The sequence below is a fragment of the Phyllostomus hastatus genome, unplaced genomic scaffold (genome assembly GCF_019186645.2).
Source record: "Phyllostomus hastatus isolate PE091 unplaced genomic scaffold, TTU_PhHast_1.1 phas_scaffold_78, whole genome shotgun sequence".
Taxonomy (NCBI): domain Eukaryota; kingdom Metazoa; phylum Chordata; class Mammalia; order Chiroptera; family Phyllostomidae; genus Phyllostomus; species Phyllostomus hastatus.
In genome coordinates, this window is record NW_025334041.1 from 41,237,588 (window position 1) to 41,263,763 (window position 26,176).

Sequence of the window (26,176 nt, forward strand, 5' to 3'; positions counted from 1 at the left end):
CACAACTATTTCTGCCTATTAATAAGTACCTGGTAGAGCTCAAATTGATTTATAAAATCAATGTGTTGTTATTTCTAAAAAATTAGGATGATATGAAGTCAGGGAGCAGAAAATCAATGCTCTGTAAAAACAACAACAACAACAAAAAAAAGAAACTCCTCTGCAATCTCTACTAAGTATACTTATATTAAGTAAAGTGCCTTTGCACTTTGGATTCTATATTAGATGAAATTTGAAGAACTTAGAGTAGTTCAAGAGAAGATACTAAAAATCACTAAAAGAACAGTGGTATTTAGAAAAGTAAAAAAAAAGTTGGAATGAAATACTAATATGTATATAGCACTCAAGAGGATATATTTGAGTGGTAACCATCAGTGACATATGGTTTGTTAAGCTAAATAACACATAGATTTGTTTTACCTATAAACATTGGTAAATAATAACATAAGGCATTAAACATGGTTTTTAAAATTTTTTAGATGAGTGTTTTCTTTTTTTTAATTCAAACAAAAACATCTCCTTTAATAAGTCAGCAGAATCCAAAAGGCAAGTAAACTCAAGGGTCATTAACCTTTCCTAACTGAAGAGACTCTCTCTATATATTTCTTTTTACTGAATTTATTAGGGTGACACTGGTTAACAAAATTACATAGGTTTTAGGTGCAGGATTCCACAGCATATCCTCTTTATGCTGTGCTGTATCCCCCCAAGGCAAGTCTCCATCCATCACCATCACCATTTATCCATTTATTCCCCCTTTACCCTCCTCCACCTCTCCCCACCCCGTTTTCCTGAAAATCATCATACTGTTGTCCCTCTCCATAAGTTTTTTCTCTTTTTCTCAATTCCTCCACGCCCACTCAGGTTCCCAACTTCTTTCCCCAAACAGTTGTCAGCCTGCTTTCTATCAGTCTGTCTCTATTTTGCTTGTTAGTTCATTTTGTTCATTAGATTCCACATATGAATGAAGTCACATTGTATTTGTTTTTCTCTGATTGGCTTATTTCACTTTGCATAATTCTCTCCAAGTCCATCCATGATGTTGCAAAGGGCAAGCTTTCCTTCTTTACTTTTATAGTTGAGTAGTATTCCACTGTGTAAATATACTATAGCTTTTTCATCCACCATCTACTTATGGATACTTGGGTTGCTCCCAAATCTCAGGCAACACAAGTGCCAGTGAACTCTGGTCATGAAACAACAATCTGCAAGTTAACTATTGCCCACATGTCAAAATAGTGTTTCTGAAACAGTGATTGAGAACTAAACCCATCTCCATATAATATTAAAATATGACTGATGGTTAATAATGAGTCATCCACTCTTTTACAGAAAGTCAATATTACAGTTATGACATGAGGCATATGGTATGACAAGAACAGCAGCACTTTGGAAATCATGTACACCATTCTTTTCAGCTTACAAACAAAGAAAATAGGATACCCTAGGATTCAATCACCCAAATTCATGAGGTTATTTAGTAGGATTTCCTCTACTAAATGAGTAGAAATGAGGTGTTCTCATTTCTAATACAGCGTGTCTATTGTTTACACAGAACATCAATAGACCCAATATGCTTATGTGTAGTAGATAGAAAACCACAAATACTTATGAAGTTAGCATTATAAATAACACTTAAATATATTTTGAATTAAAAAAATTGACTGTCATTTTTAAATTATCAATGTGCCCATCAGCCTAAAAATTCCATGAAGCCAATATTTTATTATCATTTTTTGAATTTTTCATTAAAATGTCATAGGGAGCAGTTTCCAAAAAAGAATCATCAATGAATTCAGAAAATTTATTCCTTTTGTCTCTGTTATGTAACACAGGGTTATTTTTACCAAGCACTCTAGTCAGTGTAGGGGAGAATATGGTAAGACAGACATAGTTCCTGCTCTGTAATTGCTTACGAAGGAGTGGGGATGTGAAGTAATAAAACAGGCAATTAGAATTCAATGTAAAAATATTTTTAAGTGTTTATCATTTTTAGGCACTGTGCTAGGTTCTAAGAAATAGCAGTACAGCAGTAAAGTTGGGAGCAAAATCTCTGCCCTACACTTCTGTGGAGGGGACAGAAAGAAAAAGAGACAGAGACAGAGACATGGAGAGACAAAAAGACAAAGAGAAAGAAAAAATAAACATATTTACAAATACTTTATGTGATACCACAAAGTAAAAATAAGGAAAAAATGAATTAGAGTAAATGGAACAGAGTGCCTGAAGGTGAAGAACAGCATGCCCCCTTTGGAAGGCCTCCTTAAAGCGGTGCATTGGAGCAAGGAAGTGAAGGCAAAGTAGATTAGCCACAGAAAGATCTGGGAGACCATTTTAGGCAGAGGATACCTCAAGTGCTAAGGCCCAAATCATGGAACTGGTTTGGCATACTAGAGAAACACCAAAGCCAGCATTGTGGGAATGCAGTAAAGGAGAGAGAAACAGATTGATAGAAGATCAGAGGGGCAGAGTCCAGATCAGATTAGGAAAGTTTTTTAAGGCCATGGTAGAAATTTTTATTTTAATCTGTGTATTTTACGAAGCCATTTCTAAACAGAACATAGGGGAAAGGGTGAAAGCAAAAAGATCAGTAAGAGACTAGTGTAGAAGGCTAGAGAGGTATAGGAGTGACCTGATGTAGAGTGATATTGATGACATTAAAAAAAGGCTAAATAATAAATATGCTAAGTGAAATAAGTCAGTCAGAGAAAGACAATTACCATATGATTTCACTCATATGTGGAATCTAATGAGCAAACTGAACTAACAAGCAAAATAGACACAGACTCATAGAGAGCAGGCTGACAGCTCTGGGGAGGAGAGGGGAATTTAGCAAAAAAGAAAAAAGGGAAAGAATTCATGGACACAGACAACCATGTGGTGGTTGTAGGGGGAAAGGCATAGATGGAGGGGGAAGAGAGTACAGGGGAGATAAAAGGTAACAGAAAAAATACAATAAAAATAATTTTTTAAAATATAAATAAATATGCATAGTGAGAGTAAAGGCTGAATAATAAATAAATATATGTAAAGTAAAATATAGTTGCTGATGGACTGATTGGTTGTTTCATGTGAAGGAACAGGAAAAGTCATGATGAGTCTTGAATGTTTGTTTTTTAAGGTCTAATTACTTAGCCATGGAGACAAGTCAGCTTTCCTGAATAGAGTAAGATTCTACCAGCTTTATCATATCAAAAATAGGCCTAATACTCCACAAGTATACTCCCCAAGTATATAACTAAATGTGCTCCAAATACATTAACTTAAATGGCCATTTCCAAGTTAAGTCTTCAGTAACAATTAAGATAAAAACTTACGGATTCTTTCCTTTTAATTACTAACCTTGAGACATTGCTTATTAATGAAGCATGGCAAAATGTTTCTGTGTTATCTTTCAAATTTCATGTGCAGCCATGAACATAGTGAAGATACTAAGGGAAAAGGCAGTATGTGTAGATGATGTTTTATTGAAATTGCTTAGGCCAGCATAGTTTTGTGAAAAGGAGAGATTTGCTAGGCAAATAAAACTAATATAATCATAAAATGTCCAAATTGGGTGGAACTCAGATGTCATCTTGTTTACCCACTTCATTTTACAGTTGGGAAATTAAGGATCAGAAATATTAGGTATCTCAAAGTAATTTTATAGAAGTTATCTTCCCTATTCACATAAAAGTATGTATCATTTAACCATCTATCTCACTCTTGATTGCCTAAGAGAATACATACCTTTTTAAACTCAAGAAGTTGTCTAACCTATATAATTTTATTAACCAATGCCACCCCAATGAATTCAATAAAAAAAAACAAAAAAGCTCATTTTTTCATATGACAAACTGAGCTCATGTTATTTTCCTCCTTTCCCCACAAACTCTAGCCAAATTATAGTAAAAATATAATAAATGTACAAACCTAATAAAATGAATGGGAGGAGAAGTACAGTATACAGGAGAATTACAGTGTACAGTGTTCCAACACATTTCTGGAAAATGGATAAAACATTACTGAAAGATAGTGTAAAAACAAGGAAGCCATGGCCTAAAACACACACAGAAATGGCTGCAGTGGAGCAGCCAGATGATTCAGTTTATGTGAGTTAAATCTTTCTCTCATCAATACAAAATACTTAAAACTGATGATTCAAAAATAGTTATATAGCTATCATATTTTAAAATGTAGAGGAATTAACAATAGCTAAAATTCTACATGCCAAACACTGTTCTAAAATACTTTAATGTAATATAATTTATAAAGTTGATATTTCTATCTGTATTTTATAGATTTACAAAAAAAAAAAAGATGCAGAAGGTTAAGCCCTAAGTCATCCTGTCAATAAGTGGGGAAGCCAAGATTCAATCCAACAGTCTAGTTCCAGACTCCACACTTTAACCACCACGTAATGCTAACTGTACATACAATTGTGGATGTAATTACTTTGGAGAAACCAAAGAACTTACATGCACAACCCAAGGACATGAACTTAGTTGGGGGATCACTGGAGGGAAGGGGGGAACAAGCAGACAGGGGCCAAGGGGCGAAATTGGGATAACTGTAATGCCATAATCAATAAAATATACTTAAAAAAGGAAAGGTAAAAATTCAACTGAAACATGAAGACAAGATTTGTGCAGTGTATGGAGAAGATGTTGTGACTGATCAAATGTGTGATAGGTGGTTTTTGAAGTTTCTTGGTACTATTGACATTTTGAGCAAATAATTATTTGCTGTGGTGTTGTCTTATGCATGGAAAGATGTTTAGCAGCACCCCGGCTTCTACCCACTAGAAGCCAATAGTGGGTGAGAGCCAACCTACTCAAAAATATCCAAAGCAATAAAGTTATTGGTGAAAATGAAAAAAAAATAAAACTAGAAACAGTTAAAAGAGTTTATTTCAGATAAATGGGACTGGAGGTAGGCAGAAATGGGACAAGATTATTCTATACTTTCTAAATTTTTAAAACATTTGCAATTCCTACTTAAAATTCAACAAAATTAAAAATAGCAAAGAGGCTAAACTCATCTAATGATATTAAATACCTTGTAGATATTGCATGGTTTGGTTCCAGACCACTGCAGTAAAGCAAGCATTGTCATAAAGCAAGTCTTGATCTTTATATTCGTGGAGCGTCTTGCCTTTCATTTGTAAAATTTGCAACACTTGTGTGGAGCAATAAAGCACAATCAAAACAGTTCTGCTTGTAATGTGAATATATGCAGATTGGCCTAACATAGAGCACACAAAGAGTATTCTCTCTTTTTCAGTTTCCACACTAGAATAACAAAGATAAAAAATTAAGTAAACAATCAATGGTCCTTCAAGTATCCAAGTACTTATATTTTCAAACTTCAAATAGTTCTATGACTACCCACTGTAATATTTAAAAGCATGCACAGAAGGGAAAGCCATAACTTAAAAATCAGTGTTGATACAATCCAAACCCTCTATAAGATGGACCTACAAAGATTCATGAGCCAGATCATCAGAGAGGGTCTTAGGAGCCCTGGTATGTTGATTTTTAGAATATTCATTTTAAGACAAAAGACAGGTTATATGCCTGCACTTGCTAGCTCTGAGAAAGAGATACACAATTTGGTTAGTCTATTTGAATTTTGTAAGTAGCATATACAGTATTTGAGAATACTGCTTCAACTAATTTATCAGGTGACTTAGAAGGCTGTCTGTCAGTCTTGAGTAGAGTCCAGGATAAGGTAGAACTCTTGAGGATGTCCAGACTAACTGAGAAACCTGCAAAGTTTCACAGAATAAAGGCTTATCCAGAGGTAAAATCTATGCCTCCAAACCAATACGAGAAGTAGAGAAAAAATAATTTTGATTTTATATTTTGTATAATGACATGTTTGTGTTCTATGTAAAAGTTTGTTTTGTACCTGTGTAGATGTATGTAATGGAATACCACTAGGAATCAGATTCCCTGCTTTACTAAAAACAAGAGCGAGTAAGAATATAGTTTACTCTGAACACAGTCATAGTTAGCCACATTTATTGGTGTATTCTACCATCTTTAGACTAACATACTAAAAACAAGGAAATGTTATAAATGGAATAGTGAGAAAAACACATTTTCTTTATTCTCTGCATGTACGTGGATGCATAAAGAAAGAAGTGAAAAAAAATTAAACATTTTGTGAAAAATGTTTGTTAAACATTTAGTTTACTAAAAGGCAGTAAAAACATAATTGTTAATTTGATCTTTAGATATCCTCATAAACATATACACAGAGGTTAAGTGTAGTATCTGAAGTTAAATATACATGGGTTCAGATTTTGTACTACCAGTAATTATGTGATATTTCATTCATATTTATTTTCCTAATGGTACCTTGTGTGTAGAATGTTATAATTTATGTAATTATGTCACTGCTAAAGAGAAAGTTTCAGTGACTAGCACTATGTGTAAAATATAACAAATGCTTAATGCATGTTAACTACAGTTATGGTAACTATTATACTTCTCATTATCTTGCAGATATAGACATATATATATGACACAGCTTATATATGATTTCATATTTATATATTATATACATACACATATACACTCATTTATATGAATTCTTATTCATAGTGAACATACATAGCTGTAAAGGAGATACTCTTTCAGCATAGTGTAGGATGATCATCTAAATTTATCATTTACATTTTTATTCATTTAATAAATATGCTGAGTGTGTTCTATATGCTAAGTTCTGTCCTAAAATTAGGAATAAACAAGACCTGATTTTCACCAAAGGAAGCCTACATTCTACTTCCAAGCCAGGAAGAAAGATACCTATACCTACTGCCTCATCATATTTTCAACTTTTAATATAAGTACTTTTATTTTCCTCTCCCAAAGAATATTAGAAATGCACACAAAATACAGATGCAACAATTTGAGATTAGTTACCAATAATTCAATCATTATGTTCTGCTTAATTTCAGAGTTCCTGCATCTATATATTACACCAATGGTGTATGACACCTTGCATGACTGTTTTACACACTTTCAGATATCTGAGCCAAGAAATCCACAGTCTCAGTATCTCTTGTGTCTTTTTACATATTGTTAGAACCCAACCCTTTTTAGATACTTTTCCATGTTACAACAACCATGCAACCTAAATAAAATGCCAGCTGCTATCTAGTCCACCAAGTGTTCAGTGCCACATTCAAAGTAACACACTCTGGTAATCAAAATAATTAAAAGCAATGCACATCTTTAACTGTCTCTCTCAAAATATCAAAAGTAAATCTAATCCATAATTCCTGGCATTGAGGTGCCATTCCTTAATAACTCATTTCCCTTTTTGCTCTTGCTCTTTAACTTTTTCTCTCCCCTAAAAATTCTCCCCAATATCCAGACTATGTAGACCAACATTCTTCAGTTATTCATTGTATATTATATATTTATTAATTATAAAGAAAAATAACTTGAAACAAGCCAAATCCCCATAAGAACAGGATAGATGCTTAATAGCTCATACTGAAGAGACACACATGTCCTTTAAGTTTCCACAGTTTTCTTGGAAATCAAATGTGGTCATTTGATAACCAAAGAAGATATGCCATATAAAACTCATTACTGATTCCAGAAACATTTGTATTTCATTGAAGGTTTTCTGGCTAATAATATATTCATGAATATATTAGCAGTAATGTATAATATTTATTTATTAGCAGTAATTATTTATTTATTATAATTATCTGAACAATTCTGATATTAGCATCTTTAGCTCAAAATGACTACTGCTTTTTAAATATAATACAGTATTATAAGTTTAGTCTACTGAAGTTCAACTAAGAATCAGAATTAAGAGAAAATATGTTATAAAATCAAATGTTTATTACTTTTGTATTATCTAAGTACTGTATCTAAATTTTGAGAGATTGCATGCAAATTTAAGTCCTTCTTCACTGAGGAACTTACTTCTTATGAAGTGTTTTCATTCACAAAAGTTTAAATCAAAAGGTACATAGAAATTGAGTTATATTCAACTCTGGAGGGAAATGGTAATAGCTACTCAGCCTTTTTTTGTTGTTTGTTTTATTTGTAATTTATCATTTGCTAGAAAGACTTTTCAATATGCAAATGTATTTCTTCCATGAGTCCATATTACTTCATTTTTTTTCTGGAAACTTTCTTCTGTTAGTTGTTGAATTTTTGAAGAGTCTGGGCCATGAGAAGTTTGCCTAAGTTTTGGACAGTGAATTTTTTGATGTTCTGGAAGTAAGTGTTAACCTGGCCTGCAATGAGCAGAGAATTCATCCTGGCTGGAGGGGTTGGGGTGGTTTGAAAGTCTGGACATATCCTCCTCTGGATATGGGGATTCTCAACTCAGGAGTTGCGTATTCCTCTGCTGGAGATGCTGCTGATACTGGTGTTACTGCTGTGGTTGTTCACTCACGTTCCTCAAGTATGAGTTATATTTAACTATATCTTGGCTAATTCCATCTACTCTGTCCATCAGCAACTGTAGATTCTTTCCCAGTGATTGCTGTTAGCAAGACTGAACAATTCATGTTTACCTGCTATAGCTGATTTCTTCTCAAGCTCCCACATTAGGATGTTGATTTTTAATTACAATAGGCACTTCAAACATGTGCTCAAAGGTGATGCTTCCTTTTTCAATGCTTCAGGAGAAGAATTCTTTGCTTTGCAAACTTCCATCAGTGTGGGTTTCAGTCTGTATGCCTTCGCTGAGAGAGAACTTTGGGCAGTTTTTATGGGATGGTAAATGAGAATGACAGATTCTTCAATGGCGTGCTGGTAACTGAACTGAGAATTCAGGAGCGCCAAGTGAGGAATGAGCCATAGCATGGGGACTGGTACCAGCCCAGGTGGAGACAGTCAATGTTTCCATGGCGAAGGCTTTTCATCATTTCCATCTGATGGACTTTGTCATAATCGGCATCATCTTCTATGTGTTGGGGAAAAGGAAAGCAGCTGGTAATTTCAAGTCTATCTTCTACAATCAGGCCCAAAATCACTCCTCTGAACCACCTCAGTTCCTTGTCCTACTTGATGATGTTTGATTGTCTTTAATACCACCAAGCCATCTATTTGTGCTTGCTCCGGCTGAATCTCTGGACCTGCCCTTGTCTTTGCTTTTCCCTGTCATGCTGGTGGTGGAGCTAGAAGAGGTGGTGGTCATCTTTCCAGCAAGGCAGAAAAAAAGAGCTCAGCCTCTCTTGACCAGAGTTTTCACAATATAGTCCTTTTGTTGTTGTTGTTTTGTTTTTTATATTTGACCTCTTTTTTTTAAACATTTTTTATTATCGTTCAAATACAGTTTTCTGCCTTTCCGTTCCCCACCACCCCAACCCTTCCCACCTCCCTCCCCTGTTTCCACCTGGCCTTGTTATGGTCCATGTGTCCTTTATAATTGTTCCTGCAAACCATTCACCCTTTTCACAATACAGTCTTGAACAATACCTAAACTAATTTGGAAATTTTCATTTTTAAAGCTGGAAATCATGTAATAAATATCATTTGTGTCCCAGGCATTATTCATAAGCTAGAGGATAACTAAAATTTATTTACCATTTTCTATATATTAGCTCATTTAATCTACACAGCAATTTTGAGGCAAATATTATCTTTATTTTACCAATGAGTAAAATGATTTTCAGAGAGATGGAAAAATTTTTCCTGACATACAGCTAATACATGGCATAGGTGAGATTTAATGCTAAATTTTATCTAACCTTGAAGTTCTTTTCACTTATGTGAAATACTTTTATAGAAGAAATATTAACAATAACCATATGACTAAAAATAATCATCATATCTAAGAGTATGAATAAAAACAATGTAAATAAAAATACAGGCATTTATACATTAAAGGCATTTATTTTACTTTTATGTAATAGAAAAAAAGGATATTTGAGAAAAAATTAAAATAAGTATATTCATATCTGATAGGATGAGATTATGCTTTCCATGGCAGAAATTCCAGTGTAATCATAATTTTAGGAACTTTATTTTCTTATTTCACAATGGCAAGGATCCAGGCTACTTTTATCTTATTCTCCTCTGGTTGTAGCTTCCGGTCTCATGATACTAAAGATAAATCTTTCAGAATTCCCACTGAAGCTTCAGCCATGACCCCTGCCTTCCATCTAGCAGGAAAAGGTGTGGGAGAGCAACATAGCTTTGTCCATTAATGACATTCCCTGGACACTGAACTTAGCATTTGCCCTACTTCCTACTGACCAGAATTTTGTCACATGTTAACACCTGTTTATAAGAGAAGCTGCAAAGTGAGTTCTTTATTCTTGACATCCCAATGTCAATTAAAAATTAGAATGTAATTTACTGTAGAAGAAGAGGAGAATGAGTATTGAAGGACAGCCAGACTTTCTGCTATACTTTCCAAACCAAGCTCATTATCAATCTTCATGTCTAGGTTTTCCTCTTGTCATTATTAATAGCATCATATTTTTTATTCACTCAGACTCAAAATCTTCTATTTTTAAATTCATTTTACAGTGGTAGAGGAGAGTGTAGTGGGATAAATAAAGATGGGCTTGATGTGGGGTGGGGAACACACAATACAGTGTACAGATGATGTGTTACAGAATTATGCACCTAAAATCTGCATAATTTTGTTAACCAGTGTCACCCCAATAAATTAAATTTAAAACAAGGAAAATAATAAGTACCTTTTATCAAGGAATTATAGAAAAATGAGAAATTGTAGAACAATTCAAGTTTGGACTTGCAACATAGTCTTCTACTTGCAAGTTCTTTTTATTAATGTGTTCTAACTATCTTCTCCCCCAGTTTCTTCTTTTTCAAAATAGGAAAACCCATGGTATTTGACTCTGAGGTTTACAGACATTGAAATGTAATAATTTAAGTAAGATATTTAGTGTCATGCTTGACATAAGGTAAGTTTTCAATAAAAAGTTTATTATTATTCTTTTCTTCATTTTGCCTCTTCCTTTTCCCCTGTGATCCAAATCAAGTCAGTTGACATATCACAGCAAGTTAACTTATAAAATACTCATAGTGTCTTCTCCTTCTCCATTCCCTGTGTTCCATTCCAACATCATTTCATTAGCACTCTTGTAGCTATAGGATTTAGCTCCCTAAACTGACCTCCTTGCTTTTATCTTTTTCCTTCCCTGTAAAGCCATTCAACCCAACATGCTGGAAATTTTCTGCAAATAACAACTCTTAGAGAAAGATCTGTGTTATCCAGAGAAAAATTCAGAGAATCTTATATTAAATAGGCATGCCACATATGATAGTGCTTTTAACAAAGTGAAGTGAAACTTCTGGTATCCAGGAATCGGAACTGCATGATGTAGACAGGCTGTCTTTGTCTGCAAAACTCCTATAAGTTTGATAGTATTGGGATGATCACATTGCTTGAGAATTTTGTCTTTTTGTAAAAATTTTACTTTCAGTTCCTGAGGAAGATTTTCTTTACATGTTTTAACAGCAATAGCAGTTTTATCCTTTAATATGCCTTTAAATACTTCACCAAAATTTTCCTTGCCCAGTAATTTTTCCAATATGACATCTTCATGATTAAGAACCCATTTCTTATCCTTAGGAATAGGATTCAGCAGAACTACCCCTGATTTCTTAGTGATGACCTGTTTTGTTGTATAGTGATAATATATAAGTTGAAGGATGTTTGAAAAAAAATAGTATCTTCAAATCAATACATAGCATCAACATTTTATATGAAAAAGTGTCTCTTTTGTACACCAGAATATACAGAAATGACACATGAACAGGTTTCCCATGACTCTCACACCACAAAGTCTCCTTGTTGTTTTAATAGATCTTGTGCTTCCATTCTGGGAATTACACCATGTTACCATTCCTGTTCTGCCAGGTGGTCTCACGTATGGAGGTCATATCACAGAATGTTGAAGAGCCCAGTAGAGATTTTGGAGACCTAATTATTCCAATGATTGAATGACAAATAGACTCAAATTTGGATAGCCTCTTCTTTCTTTCCATAGGTATAGCCAATTGTGCATCTTCTACATACTTTATTATTGGAGGTCACTCTTTTCCATCATATTTTTGCACTTTCTACTCTATTTTCTGTGCTGTACATTTTGTCTCAGTGCACCTCAGCTGCTGTACTGACTTACAGCTTTTCAAGTGTCTATTTTTTGGCTTATCAGAAGTACAGTATCAGACTTCTTTTTGAAGGCCTTAGAAAATTCCTCAATTCTTTCCTCTAGCTCCAGGAAAGCTTCCTTTCTCCTTGTTTAAATGTATCTGCTGTGAAAGGAGGAGCTCCTATCCTTTGCAACAGCATAGGTGGAACTGGAGAGCATTATGCTAAGTGAAATAAGCCAGACAGTGAAGGACAAATACCATATGATTTCACCTATAGATGGAACCTAATCAACACAACAAACAAGCAGGCAAAATATAACCAGAGACCTCGAAATGAACAAACTGAAAGTAACCAGAAGGGAAATGGAAGGAGATAATAGGGGGGAAAGAGGAAGGGTTTTGGGGAACAACTACAAAAGACACATGGACAAAACCAAGGGGGGTGGAATCAGAGGAGGGAGTTGGGGATGGCTGGGAGTGAAGGGAGTGGTAGAGGGAAAAGGAAGATATCTGCACTTGAACAATAATAAAATTTTAAAAAATTGGGAAAAAATAAGGTTCAAATCTGATTGTAAAGTACATGATTATCTAACTACTATGCTGTGTACCTGAAAATAATACAAAATAACATGAGTATAAACTGTAATTGAAATGGTAAAACAAAATGACTAAACTGAGTTTTAAGCCAAGGGACATTCAACAATCACTTCTGCCCACACTCCATTACCACACATATCACGTTTCAAACATGTGCATGTCAAAGGACTCTGAGGCAAAGTCATATGATTTGGTAAATTGAGCAAAATAAAAAGTTTATTAGAGATGTGGAAGTTGGATAGATGAAGAGATATGATTGCATAGAATAAGGAATAAATCACTGAGTATATAAGAATATATTTGATCTCATAAATAAGTAATCATTGAGAAATAGTATCTAGAAGTTGAGTTAGAACTTCCACATAGTTTTGCAACATGCATAAAAAGTATTTCTGTAAGTTCTATTAATGTCTTACTTCACACTAAGTGTTTAGTCACCTGTAACAAATGATTTTGAGCCCTTTAATTACTCCCAAATTAGGCATGCTGTGACAGCTATGCGATCAATTCATTCAAGAATTGTAGCCCAGCATTGATAAAAGCAAGAAAAACAGACAACTAAGTATATTATACAGCAGTATTGATTTTGTAGTCTTATAAATGTTTTATGTCCTGATAAATTATGTAGCATGAAGCTATTCAAAGTAATCATTTTAGAAGAGTGTCTTGAGAAATGTCAATATAAGTAGCCTTGATTCAATTCAATTTCTACAGGAAAAATTAATACTGACTTATTCTTGGTGAAAAACTTATCAGGAAAGGTTATCTCTGGGTCATTAGGATGAAGGCTAATGCTAAGAGAACAGGAAGAGTAACGTAATGGAAGGTCTGTCTATATTCCTAACTGAAAGGCAGGAAATAGCTGGGTGAGTTTTCCTCTTGATTTTTATCCCAATAATTATATGTTTACAAGTTTTAATCAAAAGACAGTAGGTTCTCTTAAAGTAGAGACCCTATATCTGCACTATCATGATTGAAATGAATACTCAACATTCTTTTCCTCCCAAATTTCTTCCTGTCTTATAGATTCTTGATTAAGACATTTACTTTTATTCCATCTGGTTTTACGTACAAAGAGTACATGAAGCATAAAGAAGTTAAATAAAATATTTTTCTGCCAGCTTTTGTGAAGGGATCAACATTTCCTTCTCACTGCAGCCAAATGTTATTTGATCCCATGAACTTTATTCACACACAAGTCATTGGTGTTTTATTTCTTCAATGCAAATTCACACAGTTTCTTAAGAGAGTCTATCTTAATCTCTTGAGTCATTCATTTATTCCTAACCACTTTTAAAAATTGCAAATTAAAATTAGGAAAGATTTTGGGGTAATTGAAGCAAGTATTGTGCCACTCCTGCTGATCACTGAGAAGTTGTGGGAGAAAAGAGAAATCCAATTATTTATCAAAGTAAAGTAATCATTAAAAATATTAAAACTTCCTTCTTTTACATTGAGAATGCTTTTCCTCTCTTAGGTTTAATAATGAAAATTTGGATTTTTAATTCTGATGTCAATAAAATTTAGAACCATTAATTATGAACATTATAGGGGATAAATATTTATCTAGGCAATTCCATTTCCATTATGTATTGTTTGATACATAACCAGTATCAAACAATTGATATTTAATAATTTTTGGTTTTCAAAAAGATAATTAGATTTTCCAAAAGATCTTAAGATTTATAGATTTTAACAAGAACTTCTTTCTTTTCCCTCCCCTGCCTCCCTGGAAGCAGGAGCTATAGTTCAGAAAAAGCAGTAGTTTTTTAATAATCCTGTTTATTTCTCTTTTAAATTTTACACCTTGATAATTGTTCAAAATACATTCTGTAATAATAGTTCCTGTGTTTTCACAACTATATACACAATGCTCTGTTAATTCTATATCTCTTTTTAATAATTATTTTTTCTTTCTGTGTTATATGCGAGCTGATTTTAAACAGCTCTTTGACACAAGCTTTCTTATTACAAATTTGAGATGTAAGTCCTGTGAATAGTTTGGGGCTAATGTTTGGTCTTTTGGCTCTTTATCTTAGAAATAGTTGTCCTCTACTTGGTAAGAATACCTGCCAAGTTTTTCTTAGGGAGTCAACCAGATTAAAAATTTGCAGTTCAGGGCAACCATCTGGAACCTGACTATCACTGGAGAAAGGGAGGAGATCACTCCCATTGTGCAATGGAGACAAAAAGTGTTTATTTCCTTTTACACTGATTCAATATTCAAGGGAAAGGTTAAAATGAAGAATATGAAAAACAGAACTCTTGTCCCATATGTTCTCATTGCCTACCCTTGTAAATTTGAAAGCACTATGTGAACTGGCAGCTCTTAAGACTGCCAATAGCAGGAACTGAAGCAAACTAAAATTAGATGTTAATGAGAAAAGTCTCTAGGGACATTTAAAAATGTTCTTTTGTTTGTTTTCTTTTGTGTAATTAAGTAAATATTGTAAATCATAGGTCAAAGTTTCTGAAATACTTTCAAAAGTAAATTTCTTTTTACACCAAGCACAAATACCAAGAGAATTATCATTATTATAATACACTATGAAAGAGATCATAGTGTAATTATTATTAAATCATAATATCATTATATCATAAATATAATAATAAACTAGTTATATTAAACAAAAGGCACAACTACCAATTAAGATGAAGTTGAGCTTTCAAAACAGGTAAGGGGTAGATAGTAACAAACAACAGTTAAGAAATCAGTGAAAAAATATTTATAAGGGGGGCTCCCCCGAAAACAGAATTTATTTATAAAAAATTGTGTATTTATTCTTACATGTTTAAACTTAATTCATCTTCAAAATACTCTCCATTTGATGCAATATACCTTTCAAGACTTTTTTTCCCACTGCTCAGAACAGCTTTGACACCTTTTAGTGCTTCTATCGTTTTTTGTTTCACCTCTTCCACATCAACAAAATATTTTCCTTCGAAGAATTTTTTCATCCAGAGAAACAAAAAAGTCACTCAGAGAGAGCTAGGGTGAATAGGGAGGGTAGGACATAGGGATCATCCTGTTTTTAGTCAAAAACTGCTGGCAACTCACAGTGTGGGTGGTTGTGCTCATAAATCACCCATCGTGAAATGGTCAAATGCATTGAAAGAGTCATCAAAAAAAATTCACTGAAGCCAAATGCAGTTTCTCACAACAATGCCAACTGGTGCCCTGATGCAAATGGGTTCCTAGAACACTCACCAGCAGGGGAAGCTGGTACTACAAGGGGCCCTCCTTCTAGAAGAGAACTCCTGGTTTTTTGGGTCCCCCCATATTTATGATATGTCATTTTGAGAGAAACCAAAAATGTATAGCAAGATATAGAAAGTAGAGAATGAGTGAGAGAGAACGAGATATAAAACTATAGAATCTAAGTCAGCCTTTACCTATGGAGAAAACTCCTTAACCTTCAATTATAAACTCAACCCCTGACTTGCCCCCAGTTGAATGAAGTCTTAAAAATTATAGGGTCTTGGTAAGTGCCAGTGAATGGTCCTGCCACTGGGGATTTTATTAGCTATAGGTGGAGACAGATAATAAACAAATAAATTTGTGAAGAAGTGGCCTAGAAAATTTATTAATTTGACAAACTTGGTTCATCATTTTAGATCAAGATAGCAAAGATGGGGGCAGTTTAGAATATGTAATGTGTTAATGACAGTGATGGGAGTAGAATGAGGCTAGTGGAGAGATGGTGACAGACACCACACTGAAGTGATGAGCTGACTCAAAGGGCCTTTCAGGCCGTGCCTAGGAGTTCAGACCTGATTTTCTATCAGAAATCTCAATTAATAAGGAGTCAAAAATTTACATTTTAACAAGCTTCCAGGATGATTCTTACGCTAAATCATAAGGTCTAATCAGATAAAATAGGCTTTTGAGTATTATCAGAGATCATTAACATGGCTGATAAATTGTTTTTCTAAAATAATATAGAATCATTATTATTTTATTTGTTTTCCATTACCATTTGTATCCACAATCACTATACTGTTATCCATGTCCATGAGTTATTTTCCATTTTTTCTTCACCCTGTAACTACCTCCCAAAGAGTTGTTCTCTCTCTGTGAGTCTGTCTCTGTTTAGCTCGTTAGTACAGTTTATTCATTAGATAACACATACAAGTGAAATTATATGGTATTTGTCTTTCTCTGGCTGGCTTACTTCACTTAGCATTATGTTCTCCAGATCCCTCTACACTGTCACAAAGGGTAAAATTTTCTTCCTTTTTATGACTGAGTAATATTCCATTACATAAATGTCCCATAATTATATTATCCACTCATCTACTGATGGACACTTTGGCTGCTCCCATATCTTGGTGATTGTAAATAATGATGCAATGAACATATGGGTGCTTATGTTCTTTCCAATTAGTGTTTTGGGTTTCTTCAAATAAATTCCCAGAAGTAGAATCTCTGGGTTCCATTTTCAATTTCTGGAAAGGCAGTTCCATTTTCAATCTTTGAGGTATGTCCATACTGCTTTCCATACTGGCTGTATCAATCTGCATTCTCACCAACAGTGCAAAAGAATCCCTCTTTCTCCAGATTCTCACCAACACTTGTTGTTTATTGATTTATTAATGATAGTCATCCTGACAGGTATAAGGTAATATACCACTGTGGTTTTAACTTGCATTTCTCTGATGATTAGTGATGTTTTGTTTCTTTTCACATGTCTATTGACTGTCTGTATGTCCTCTTTGGAGAATTGTCTATTCAGATCCTTTGCTGATTTTTTAAATTGGATTATATGTTTATTTGGTGTTGAGTTTTATAAGTTCTTATAAATTTTGGACACTAATCCCTGATCAGATATATCAGTGAATATGTTCTATTCAATGGGATGTCTTTTTATTTTGTTGATGGTTTCCTTTGACAGGCAAAACCTTTTTAGTTTTATGTAGTCCCATTTGTTTATTTTTTTCTTTTGTTTCCCTTGCCTGGTGAGATATATCAGATAAGAAAACTTTTACGAGCAATGTCTGAAATTTTTCTGCCTATGTTTTCTTCTAGGAATTTTATGATTTTGGGTCTAACAGTTAAGTCTTTAATACACTTTGAATTTATACTTGTGTATAGTATAAGAAGGTGGTCTAGTTTCATTTTTTATCTTTATTTGTTTTTAATTTTTAGAATTATACAATATTGAACTTATGTCAATAGTTTTTAAATTGAAGCACATAATTACCATGTTTATAGGTAAAAAATATTCAAATATCAGTATTTATATACAATTCAAATTATCTACAAAAATTTACAAATATTAAAGAAAAATATCAAATAGTTTAGGACATTTTTATATCTTGAGCCTTATTATTTAACACAGAGGTTTTGTTACAAACATGTCAAACACTACATCTACATGAATCAGTGTGTTCAGTACATGTCATGTCTCTTACAAACAGTGAGAGAATACCATGGTCAGGCATTGTTTTAAACCCTGCAGATACCACAGTGAAGAAAGAAAAACTTTTTCTTCTCTGAGAGCTTTTATTAATAAATTAAACAAAGTTTTTAAAGTCATGCTAGAACTTAGCTTAAAGTAGGAAAAACTGAGCTCTAATTTTGTCTTGGTCCTGAACTGACTAAATAACTTTCAAATAAATATCCAGGTCTCTTAATCCATGGCATAAAAATTTACTATACATACTACCCAAAGCAATTTATAGATTCAACTTAATCCCTATTAAAATACCAGTGACATGTTTCACAGATATAAAACAAGCATTTCAAAAATCTATACGGAACCATAAATGACCCTGAATAGCCATGGCAATTTTGAGAAAGAAGAACAAAGTAGGAGGGATCACAAAACCTGATATCAAAACCATGTTACAAGGCCACTGTAATCAAAACAGCCTGGTACTGGCATAAAAACAGGCACATGGACCAATGGAACAGAACAGAGAGCCCAGAAATAAACCCAAGTCTCTACGATCAATTAATATTTGACAAAGGGGGCAGCAACATAAAATGGAGTAAAAATAGCCTCATCAATAAATGGTGTTGAGAGATCTGGACAGCTACATGCAAAAAAATGAAACTAGAGCACCAACTTATACCATACAAAAAAATAAATTCAAGGTGCATAAAAGACTTAAATATAAATTGTGACACCATAAAAGTCCTAGAGGAGAACATAGGCAGGAAAATCTCAGATATCACATGCAGCAATATTTTCATTGATATGTTCCCTAGAGCAGAGACATAAAGAAAAGAATAAGCAAATGGGACTTTATCAGATTAAAAAGCTTCTACATGGCTAAAGAAAACATCAGCAAAATGAAGGAGACATCCATATGGGAAAATATATTTGCCAGTGATACCTCAAACAAGGGATTGATCTTTGAAGTATATAAAGAACTCACATGATTCCACACCAGGAAGACAATCAATCCAGTTAAAAAATGGGCAAAGGACCGGACTTGTCTAAGGAGGATATATAGAGGGCCCAAAGACATATGAAAGGATTCTCAGCATGACTAGCCATCAGAGAGATGGAAATTAAAACCACAATGAGATATTACTTCACACATGTCAGAATGCCTATCATAAACAAATTAACAAACAGCAGGTGCTGGTGAGGCTGTGGAGAAAAGAGCACCCTAGTACACTGTAGGTTGGAATGTAGACTGGTGCAGCCACTGTGGAAAACAGTATGGAATTTCCTCAAAAATCTAAAAATGGAACTGCCTTTTGACCTGACAATTACACTGCAAGGATTATACCCTAGGAATCCTAAACACTAATCTAAAAGAACCTATGCACCTCAATGTTCACAGCAGTGTTATTTACAATAGCCGAGTTCTGGAAATAGCCTAAATGCCCATCAGTAAATGAGTGGATCAAAAAACTGTGGCACATTTACATGATGGAATACTACGCAGCAGAAAGAAAGGATTCCTACCCTTCGAAACAGCCTGCGTAGAAAAAGAGAGCATTATGCTAAGTGGAATAAGACAGTTGGTGAAAGACAAATACCATATGATCTTACCTATAAGTGGAACCTAAGAAACAAAACAAAAAAATGAGCAAAATATAATGAAAGACCTGGAAATAAAGAACAAACTGACAGTAACCAGAGGGGAAGGTGGAGGAGGATAATGGGGAAAAAGTGGGAAAGTGTCATCAAGGAACATGTGTAAAGGACCCATGCACAAAGACAACCCGGAGGCCATGGGATTGAATGTAGGAGGTGGGGGTGCATAGGGCAGGGGAAAATAATGGGGGTTAAATGGGACATCTGTAATTGAACAACAATTAATAAAAGAGAGGGACCACATGCTGTGGAGAAGCCATCAGGTTGTTCTAGATTGAAATCTCAGTGCTGCCACTTGCTTAGCTGTGTGACTAGACAAGAGTCTTAGTTTCTCTGAGCCCTAGATTCATCTGTACCAGGAGGAAAACAGTCTCTATCTCATGAGGATTATTATGGAAAGTAAGTCTGATAAGACAAGGTGCCCAACACATAATGAATAGCTATCCTCACACTGCATGAGGAGGACAATGATCTGGGAAAGTTTGGATTTGGAACTAATAAACTAGATCCAATTTGAAAAAAAAAGTTAATATATAATCTCTTCATACTACCCAGTCATAAAAGTTTAAGCTTCTGTTTCTCTCCAGATATCATAAACTTTTATGCTTTTCTTAGATGTTATGTCATAATTTATTAATATCTTACTTTATAATATACTTTATTTACATTTTGATCAATCTCTATTTCATTTATTGCTCCCTTTTCACTTTCATGTTGTTTACACCTCTGACAGGTATTTTTTTTCTTCTTTAGTTTCTTATTATTATTATTCATAGAGTCATAAACTAGTTTGAGACAGCAGGCAAAACAAAGTATTGTCCAGTTAAGGACAAAGTATTGTCCTTAAGGATAACACATTCTGGATGCTACATTTTGAAAACCTTTGAGGAAAAGATAAAGTATCACAAATAAGTGGCCTTTATTTCCTCTGAGAAACATCTCCTTGACTTGAATAAACTGTGCTTTTCATGGGCTTGATGTTTCCAAGATAAAAAGAAAAGAAGAGAAAACAAAAAATAAAACAATATTGGATTCAAATATTTAAAGGACAAACTAGTTTTATATAATAATTTGCTCTTAAATTTGAGGCATTTAAAATAAATAGTAGGGTTTAAACCAAAATAATGTTAAAGATTTAAAACATTCAAAATATAATGAAAAATAAGATAATTATAGTGACTGTTCCCTTAAAGACTTGAAAGAATAAGAGGAGGAGCAAAGCAGGAAAGTATCTGCAATAATAACTATGATTATTCATTTATTCTTTCATTTACATGGACATTTAGTCAGTAAAGCAGTCAGAAACCAAGACATATATTTTAAGTGTTTTCTACACCTCAGGGACTATAGAGGAAACAACAATTTTTAAAAAAGAAGTGCAACATGTTCCCTGCTCAGCAGGATCTTTCAGTTAGGTTCCTGAATTTCCAGGAAATTGAGAAGGAAGCAGAAAAGGCATTGTGGTCCAGTGGGGTGGGATGAGAATGAGGGGCAGGGGGAGGTTCTAACAAGGATTAGGGAACCTCAGAACCACAAAAATTCAAATATCCACATTTTTCACTCCATACATTTTTCTAGGTGGGATATTAAACTAAAATCAAAATAACAAAAGCTGGGAAATGCCTTTTCAGGAGTGCAGAAAAAACTGAATGTGCCTTTTTCCTTTGTGTTAACCTTGAAATTCCTTCTGGCTGGTTGTCAAGATAATTGAGTCAGTAGGTAGAAAGCATTCAAGGAATCAGGCTGTGGGCAAACTGCAGATGCAGTCAAGGAAAAAATATATTTTAGAGATTCTTATCAGTCTAGTGAGACCTCAGTATGTCCTCTGCACTTGATCGCCTCTAAGAGAATCAATGCAATAAAGCTTTTTTACACAGAGTATTTTAAAGGATATAAATGAAAAACTTCAGGTTTCTTTGTCCAATTTTCAAAGTCTATGGATATTACTATAAAACAGTATAGCATACAACTTGCATAATGTAAGCTAGAAAATTAGCATATGAATTAGGAAAACAGTTCCCTAAAGTCTTGGGATTTGATGAGTTCTAAATCTAAAAAATAAAACCTGAAAAAATGTAGTAACATGCAAACAACTCAAAAACTGTTTTTAAAGTCTTCTGCAAGAAACATTTTCATTTTTGTTAATTCATGCATCTAAAAAGAAAATATCCTTTCATGTGTGTTCATTCTGGAGAATTACTGGACAATTTAAAAAAAACTAATCACTTTTAGAAAAAATAGTCATATAATTCAAAATACAAATTCCTCACTTTCATATGAAAATTTGAGAGCAAATCATGTCAGAGGGAGCAGTTTGTGCAAAATCCCTGGAGTCCAGAGAAACAATGTCATATCTGTGGGGCTGGGACACTTAGTATGGCTAGAGTGGGGGTGTGGTGTAGTGTGGTGTGGTGTAATGTGGTGTAGCATGGGTGGGGTGGTGACAAGAACAGTAGATGGGGAGTTAAGGAAGAACTGAGTCATGAAGGGCCCAGTGCACTGCAGCAAGGCAAACTGCTGCTTACTGGATTGAGCAGCTGAGTCAATTAAGCTTTCACTCTAGCAGTCTGAGAAAATGAGGAAGTGAGAGGGTTTGAGTGAGTATGTGTGGGTATGTTCTTCTTCCCCAGAAGTAATATATGTTGAACATGTACAGTTACTTTATTTCTCACCAGTGATTTTTTTGGAATAATTGTTACCCCAGCAAAGCCATGTGCATTTATTCTCAAAGCACACTCCTAGTGTTATAGGTGAAGGAAGATGATGAGAACGAGTAATCACCTTAGTAAGGTCATTTATGTTTAGAAGCAAATGAGCTATAGGAAGACCACTCCTCTATAAATGAAATTTACTGTTCTAGTTTGTGCCTCCAGTTTATTTATTGTGTCCAGTTTCTTCCATTTGGTGTCATGCTTTCCACACCCTTTTGATGCTAAGTGCTCATGGTCTTCCCTAATTCCCATCAAGATCTGGTTACAACCTTCCTTTGAAAATCATTCTAAAGTTATTTAAAAAGTTTATATTTCTGGATTACTTTATTCTTGTGTGTGTGGAGAAAGTGTTAACCCTTTCAACAATCTAAGAATTTTCTGTCCTCAAATTCATAACAAATCACAAGTGTGTCTACATGTGATCTAGGGAAATCACTGAATGTTAAGTTTTCTGTACGTGAATCTATACTAACATATTTTAATACATAGAGGAAGAACTATAAGAAAAGTATGGCACCAATTAGTATGCTAACAAAATAAATCAGAGGAGAAGTAAATGAATGAAAGTAGTGAAAATATGAATAAGAAGGAGTCATAGGTTTGGGAAAAATTTTAGAGTTAAAAATGAAGACTCAACTTCAAACTTCTGGTTCACATGTGAGGACTTGGAAGTCACCCCTGCATCCTAGCAACAAGTAAAAAGCTGAACAAACGAAAAAAATCTACAACTCTTTTTAGATCACTAAGAGAAGGTCATAGGGGAAACCGTTGCCCCCAAATTGGAGAAATGTAAAAGCAAGTACAGAAAATCACAACTTACCAGAGCAGAAACCTCTGCAGGAACCACAGCCAGGGTAGGAAAACCTAAACTATAATCAACACTTTGCTGGAGGCTCCATATGAACACATCTGAGATGTAAAAACTCCAAGGAAAGCCAGTGATGGAAGGGCCCTCTACTTTGATGAGTTTTACCTCCCAGAACTTAACCCACAGTGAGTATCAGAAAAATCCCCTCATGCTTCCTGCCTTGGGAGGGGAAAGGAAATTCTGAAAGCTGACAGAGCACTTTGTTCTTCTTATAAGTTTTGTTCTCAGCAGAACCCATTTAACCACAGCCTAACATGCTGGGTATCTATCAGAATCTGACTAAACTAGAGAAAGGTGAGTGCACAACCCCAGCCCCCTTCAGACATCCTGTCCCACCTCAAGGAGAGTGAGGGAGAACTGAGGAGCCGTCATGAAGTTCACAGTCCAGGGGCACATACTCTCTAAACTGACAGGAGTATAGAATACTTTATCCTTCCCCACCACACCTTACTACTACTTTATTAAAGGCCTATTTACAGCAGTTTCTTTTACCCAGTACAATTACAAGGCATACTAAAAGGAAAAAAGAAACAAACCCAGTTTGAAGAAACAAAGCAAGCGTCAGAACTAGATTCAGAGATATGGCAGGGATGTTAGGATTATCACAATGGAAATTTAAAACAACTAGAACTAAGATGCTAAGGAATCTAATAAATAAAGCAGAATGCATGCAAGAACAGATGGACAATGTAAGCAGAGAAAGACGAATTCTAAGAAAAAAAAACAAAAATAAATGCAAGAGATTTAAAAAAAAACACTAACGGAAATGAAAAATGCCTTTGATGGACTTATTAGTCGACTGGACAACAAAAGAAAGAATTTCTGAGCTTGAGGATATTTTAATAGAAATCTCCAAAAACTGAAAAGCAAAGAGTAAAAAGAAATGTTTTTAAAAAAGCAGAATAGAATATGCAAGAAATATGGGACAAGTACAGAAGTTGTAACATATTGTCCACATCTGTGTTTTCTCTTCTTAATCCCCTCCCCTTTTTTACCCAATCCCCCAGTTCGCTCCCCTCTGACAGCTGTCAGTCTATTTTATGTATCTATAATTCTGTTTCTATATTGTTTGTTAGTTTATTTTGTTCATTAAATTCCACATAGAAGTGAGATCATATAGTACTTGTCTTTCTCTGACTAGCTTATTTCACTTAGCATAATATTCTCCAAGGGCATCCATGCTGTCACAAAAGGTAGGATTTCCTTCTTTTTGATGACTAAGTAGCATTCCACTGTGTAAATGGACCACAGTTTTTATATCTCTTCATCTACTGGTGGGCATTTGTGCTGCTCCCAGACCTTGGCAAAGTAGGGGACAAATGGTGGCAGAAAGACTTTGGTTGGTGAGTGTAGAAAGCAGTATGTGGATGGTGTGTTATAGAGTTGTACACTTGAAACCTGTATAGTTTTATTAACCAATATCATCCCAATAAATTTGATTTAAAAAGAATTATGTAGGTATAAATTCTAACTATATATTCTCATATTATGAGTATAAGCATATTTTTTTTTACCTGAGAATGTGTACACAAGCACTTGGGGAGAAAGAAACTGGTGTGGAAGAAAAGATAGCCTTTACTTTTCATTTATTATTTTTATTATAATTTCAATTTGTTTTACATATAAATATGTTACTTTTATTTAAAAACAAATGAAATACTGAAGGTAAAATTATTTTAAAACAATTTGTATATATGTAGGTATATATATATATAAGGGGAAACATAAAATTAACAAACAACTTTAGAAAAGAAAGTTATAATGCACGTGTAATGGGAATACCAGGAGAAGAAAAAAGGAACAGAGGGAATATTTGAAAGAACAATAACTGAGAATTTTCTAAATAAATGTCTGATAACAAACCACAGATTCAGAAAGCTCAGAGAACACCAGGCAGGATAAATGCAAACAAACAAACAAACACACAAAACCCAATAAAACAAAATGACATCTAGACATATTATATTCAAATTACAAAAGATCAAATCTGAAAATCAGTCTTGAAAAAAAAGAGGAAAAAAATCACCTTACCTAATAGAGCAATAAAGACAAGAATTTCATCTGTGCCTTTGTTAGAAAACATGCAAGCAAGAAGAGAGTGGAGTGAAGTATTTAAAATATCAAGAGAAATAACCACCCACCTAGAATTTTGTACTCTAAGAAATTGAAAGAGAAATAATAATAAAGACAGCCATTACATAATGGTAAAGGGGTCGATTCTCCAAGGAGGCTTCACAATCCTTAAGGTGTAAGTGCCTAGCAACAAAATGAGGCAAGGATTGACAGAATTGAAAGGAGAAATAGATGAATTCACTCTCATAGTCACAGTCTTTAACACTGGTCTATCTGAAATGGACAGATCCAGCAGGCAGGAAATCAGTACAGACATATTTGAATGAATAACACCATCAATCAACATGATATAATAGAGATCTATAGACTATTGTCTATAGACATCAATAGAAAAAAATCAGTGAAACCAATAGCTGATTCTTTGGATAGATCAAAAAAAGAGAAGCGCGCGAGAGAGAAAGAGAGAGTTGCTAATATTCAAAATGAAAGAAAGGACATCATCCCAGAACCCATGGCCATTAAAATGAATAGCAGTTCTATGCTCACAAACTTGGTAATTTAGGTGAATTTGATAACTTAGGCCAACTTCTTGTAAGACACCAAAGAAGATATACAGATGACAAATAAGCATATGAAAAGATGCTTCACATCATGCCACCAAATACTGGGAAGGATGTGGAGTAACAAGAATTCCCATTCACTGCCTATGGGAATGAAAAATGGTCCAGCCATTTTGAAAGACATTTAGCATTTTCTCACAAAGCTAAACATACTCTTTATGATGTAATT

At 34.2% G+C, this 26,176-nt stretch overlaps 1 protein-coding gene and 1 pseudogene across 1 annotated transcript in view; both read right to left on the reverse strand.

The window, feature by feature from the left end:
• Positions 1–26,176, reverse strand: part of CD36 (CD36 molecule) — a 296,355-nt gene that overhangs the window by 113,445 nt on the left and 156,734 nt on the right. The window lies entirely within an intron of this gene.
• On the reverse strand, positions 8,148–9,153 carry LOC123811216 (annotated as a pseudogene).